Genomic DNA, 6,000 nt, shown 5'->3' on the forward strand with positions numbered 1-6,000 from the left:
AATCATGAAAAGGAAAAGGGAAATTCTGTTTCAGTGTGAGTATGACTGACAAAAGTAAACATGTTTCTGTATCAAATGTTTCTGTGTCTTTAATCAAAGACTAAGAAGAAGGACTCTGTGGGTGGTGATAACTGTATGGTGAGTTTGCTATGAATTTGAAATGGCATTTTAGGAATAGGATGAATGGCTTGGAATTCCCTATAAAATCATGACAGCTAACAATAACAAGAAAAATATTTTTGAGCATCCTGAACCTATTGCTCATTGCTTTATTTTTATTTTGTTTATTTATTACATTTAGAATATTTATTTCAGCATTTCATGATATGCAATGCCAGAATGACTTTTCCTTCTCCAACAACCAGCAAATTTCTTAACAAAATTCGGGGGGTGAGGGCAGAATCAAGTTGTTTCTTTCTTTCATCATTTCCCTAAAACCACTAAGCCTGACTTCAAAGAGGAGGAGGTTTCAAAGTGTCAAAACGAAACTGTGCACACTCTGGTCCAGCAAAGCAGCCAGCCAACCCCTCTCAAGTTACCGTTTGTGGCTGTCTGATCATTTCGGAGTTGCAGCACCAATTTCCTCCCCTCTCCTGAATTGATGCCATCACTCCATAGATTTGGAGAAAGGTCATAGAATATGCTGCATGCTTGGGATGCTTTCCAGGACTGCTGGCCCTCATTTTTGAAGTTAACCATTGGGAAGAGAGAAGGAATAAGAAGACTTCCTTGCAATCCAACAAGAACATTTGTTAACTCCTGTGGTAGTGGAAGGACCCAGCACAACAGATGGACTCTGCATTCTGGTTTGCTTGCTGTGTATGTCATCTTGCCTTGATGAATTATATTGATTTCCCCAGGCATGCTTGAGACAAAGGACAAATAAATGCTATTGGCAGCTATCATACTATCCATCCACCTTGCTTTAATGAATCTAAAATGTATGAATTACATTTGCATCATACCTCTCTGCCAAGGAATTCAGGGCAGCACACATGAGTTCCCCCTCTTCTGCATGCCATTTTGTCCTCATAAGTGTCCTCTGAGGTAGATTAGAGTAACAAGGAACAATTAGCACCAGGTGTCCCAATGAGTTTCATAGCTGAGTGGGGGATTTGAACCCAAGTCTGTCTGGTCCAAGTCCCATATATGATCAACTACACTGCACTGGCTGTGCAAATCAATCTATATATCTGAGGAAGATAGTAATTATGTTAAAAGCAACTATCTGGGCTGAGTAGTCAGCGGTGTTGATTAATATCTGACTATAGCTCCATTCACATGTTATGTTCAACACCTGTACAATGAGTACAATGTCCACAGATCTGTATGTTCAGATCTTATGCAGGTACAGTAATTCACACGTTATACAGAATGCAGGTAGAGCAGTAGGCTTCCTATCTGTATCAGGCATTTGAGGGACTTGTAGTCAGGTTCACTTTTAAAATGAATGCAGGTACAGTCATTCATACAAAGACATGTACGGGTGTAAGATATCTGAATGCAGGTACAACATAACATCTTAACAGGGCTTAGAAACTGTGGGTGTCCATATCCTGTTAACACAAGACAACATATAGTTAAGCTCTTCTGTACATGTTGCACAATCTGTGAAAAGTGGACAGCTGGAGACAGAGGCTTCTTCCCTTCTTCTCATCTGCCTGGAGACAAAATCTTATGGTCACTGTTTATTGGCCAGAGTTATCAAAGTCCACTTGGCTAAGGATACATAAAGGGAGGCTGAGGCAGACCAAGCTGTTTGGCTAGCAGGCAATTCGGGCCTGGAAGAGGAAGAGAGCTAAGGCTGAGAACATTCACATGGATTAAAGCAGGGCCCTAGGAGAGGGATCTGCACAATGTCACATGTGGACCAAGGACCACATATCTCCAAACCTTCAACAGGACCCCAGAGAGATAATGCAAGATCTAATAGTAGGAACTGGGGCAAGTGGCAGAGGAAGAGAAGAACCCTGGTGTTTGATATTCACAGCTACTTAGGGAAATATGCAATGATTTCCCCAAATGTTATGCAAAAGAAATCTGAGGCCTCAGGAAAAATGAACATGTTGTGATGGGTAAAAATGCTGATACGCAGAAGCCAGGTGTAGCAAAAACTCAGCTCACCAAAAATCCCTGCGCTAACACAAAAGGGAGGCTGGGCCAGCAACAAGTCACTGTGACATGGGCCCAGCAACCATTTACCCTGACTCAGTGGGAATGCCCAAATATTCAAATTCCTTAGTTTCCTAGGCTGGTAGAGACAGGGACATTCTCCTTAGTAATAGTAATATTATTTACTTATTACTTAGGAATAGAAAAGGGTATATGACAGACTTACTCTGCTCTGGAATTAAAAGGAGAGAATGTGATTCCAGTGACCAAACCCATTACTTCCCAATGGACCTCAGATTATAGCCAAGTTCTATACACCTGCACACATTTTAGTTCATAGGTCTCAAATTGCAGCCCTCCAGCTTTTGTTGGACTATCCTCAGTCACAAAGCAAATAGCCAGGGATAATGGGAGTTGAAGTTTGAGAGCCCTACTCAGTGAAGTTTAGGTACCTAGAAAAGGGAAGCTATAACAGGGAAGAAAACGTCCTTCAGAAAATGGAAGTCCTGCCCAAATGCAGAGAATAGGAAGGAACATAAACTCTGGCAATAAATGAAGCATGGAGACAATAAGAGATGCAAAAAGAGAGTTTGAGGAGCATATAGCTAGAGGTGCCAAGTGGAATAACAAAATTTTTTATATATATATATATATCAGAAGCAGAAAACCTGCAAGGTAGGTGGTTCAACCCTTAGATGATGAGGGCGTGAAAGGGATTATTAAGAGAGATAAGGAGATTGAAGAGAAGTTGAATTAGTTATATGCATCCGTCTTCATTGCAGAGGATACTGACCATATACCTACTGGGGAACTGAGCTTCTCAGGCTTGAAGAGGAGACTGAAGAACTGAGCCAATTTGAGGTGATGAGAGAGGATGTTCTAAACTGTCTTGAAAAAGTAAAAATTAACAAATCACCAGGGCCAGATGGCATTCACCCAAGAGTTCTGAAGGAGCTCAAATGTCCTCTGTATCAGAGGACGGGAAAGTAGCTAATGTAACTCCTATTATCAAAAAGGGATCCAGGGAGGATCCAGGAAATTACAGGTCGGTTAGCTTAACTTCTGTTCTGGGTATGTTGATGGAAAACATACTTAAGGACAAAATTGTGAAACACATAGAAGAACAGGCCTTGCTGAAGAAGAAACAGCATGGCTTCTGCAAGGGCGAGTCTTGCCTCACTAACCTTTTGGAGTTCTTTGAGAGTATCAACAGGCATGTGGATAAAGATATACTTCGACTTCCAAAAAGCTTTTGACAAAATTCCCCACTAAGTTGAGTAAACTTAGCAGACATGGTATATGGGAACAGGTTCATGTGTGGTTTGGTAACTGGTTGAAGGACAGGAAACAGAGGGTAGGAATAAATGGGACAGTTTTTACAATGCAGGGAAGTGGGGTCCCCCCAGTGGCGCATTTAGGCATGGACCATAGGTCGGGGGTCTGTGGCCTCCTTTCTTCTGAGGGCCCCCATATGCTCTGGGGGGCCTCCCCAGAGCCTCAATGCCCCGCCGCCGCTGCCCGGCCGCAAGTGCCACCACTATTTCCCCCTTGCTGCCACTATATCCCCCTCTTCACTGCTATGGGGGTGAGTGGAGCAGAGTGGAGCAGGCCACCCCACCCCCACCCCCTGGTGGCAGTGGGTGCAGGCAGGTCTCCTCAGCCTGTGCAGACCGGCCTCCTCGGCCTGCACACGTGCACCGTAGGAGTATGGAGTGTCACATTCCATGACATCATGGGATTCGTCATGGAGTGTCGCATCCCGTCATGTCAAACCAACAATTCTTCTGGAGCAAGAACAAGAGATGAGATTCAGTTATATAAACTGATGGCAAAAAAAAACCTTGCTACATTAAATGTATAATAAAACTTGGTGCATTAAGTGTGTGTGTGTGTGAAATATTTACTGCATGAGGAAAGCAATATCAGAACCATGGCATATAAAAAGGGGATATTTAATCCTTTCCTGCCTCTTCACAGTCCCAACGAAAATCATGCCTCTGATACTGCTATTTGGCACCAATAAAAACATTGTTCCTGGTGCTAATAGCAGTTTTGAGGCATGATTTTCATATGGACTGCATAAGTGTGCAGATCCCCCACTAAGAATTTGAGGAGTTCCGCCCCGCCCCCCTCATTTTACTGAACTCTCAACCAAACCTAATAACTCATATCTTCAATCCCCAAAATATATTTTATCCCCCCAAAGTGGCTTTCCTCTCCCCCCCCCCAAATTTAAGTGAGGAGTTGCTCCTCAAGTGTTCTGTCTATCTGCACCCTGGGGATGCAGTGCAGCAGGTAAGGGTTCAAAATCCGCCCCCCCTGCCCCAGCTCCCATCCTGCAGCTCTTCTGTGCAGCTGCTAAAAAAACATAACAAAATAGCAAACAAAAATAGCAAAGCTTAACCCTCCTTCCCCTCAGACAGCTTGTGAGCTCTTCTCACTGATCATGAGAAGAGCTCTAAAATGTAGTGTGGTCCTGACTTATTTGGATCTCCTTCTGGCCACTGATACTAGTCTTTTTTAGACATGCTCATAATAATAATGATGATGATGATGATGATGATGATGATGATAATAATAAATAAATGAGGGGGGTGCTATATTCATGTACAGAGTCCCAGGAGTGCACCTGGAAGGTCTGATGCCACTGCTGAAGCATCACTCTCCTCGTACTCTCCACATTTATGGCATTTGTCTGAAGAGGCCGATGCTATAAGCGTGGTAGTAGTTGCTTCTGTGACTGGAATGCTGGGGTGCGCTCTAGCACGGGAGTAAGTATCCTTTTATTTTATTTTTTTGGCATGTCTGAAGAGGGCTACTGTCAAGGAAGAATGGTCTGTGATCTATCATGGCTTGCACAACAACAAGGTCCGGTAGAAATCCAATCAAGGGAATACAAGCACTCAGTCTGTGAATGTTACATTACTTCTTTTCATTCTTTATATTTTCTCAATCGTGGTGGAATATTTTATTGACTGATCTAAACAAGAAACAGGATATATTAATCAGTAAAATGTTCCACCCTTGATAGCGAGCCAGAAACATAAATATAAACCAGAAAGAATATAAGAAAAAACATGGAGTGCCAAATCACTATTTTTTCTAATTGTTCAGTCATGTGTATGTAGCAAAAGCAGATTGTCCTGTTACCCTGATTAAGCTTATTTCTTCAGGTGGAAGTTTGCAATTTCTAATGTAGCTCGGAGGCTATATACAAATGCACCAATATGGGAAACCATCTTGACATTCTCATTGATAACTTGGAATGGGGAACCACACCAGACAATATTCAACATCCTTTTGAAGATGGCCCATCACTATCTTCCAGAATAAGGTCTGATGTGTTTCCCTGTTCCAAACTACCAATGAGAATACCTTCTGAAGTATTCTGCATCTTCAGGACACCTCACATTGTATTGCAAGCCCAGAAACAACCTGTTGGAAGACAAACTCTTTGTGAAGACTCAACACCAGATTCTTCAGAAGACAACACAGTAGGTGTACCAATTAGGAGTGACAGAGAGATGTCTGTTGTTCATGAGTTCATTACAAAAGACAGACAAACAACCACAGGGGTCTTAAAATAATGACTTCTTTTATCAGATGATTGGCAGCAGAGGGATGAGAAAAACAGACATCTTAGCATAAACTCACATTTTATTTATTTGCAGTGTCTTTTTACATCTGTAAAGAAAATCCACTGAAACCTGAAAGTTTATTTTAAAAAACAACAACCACCCAAACCCTCTCAATTCAAAATATGCACATTTCTGGAAGTTCTTCTTCGTGAACTCCTCTAACAGTCCACTGCTCTTCTACCTTGTTCCCCAACCCTCACAGGTTCCCTGCATTCTTCTGCAGTCTCTCTCCCTCTCCCTCTTTCTCCCC

Source organism: Hemicordylus capensis, chromosome 2, assembly GCF_027244095.1.
Source record: "Hemicordylus capensis ecotype Gifberg chromosome 2, rHemCap1.1.pri, whole genome shotgun sequence".
In the NCBI taxonomy this organism is placed as follows: domain Eukaryota; kingdom Metazoa; phylum Chordata; class Lepidosauria; order Squamata; family Cordylidae; genus Hemicordylus; species Hemicordylus capensis.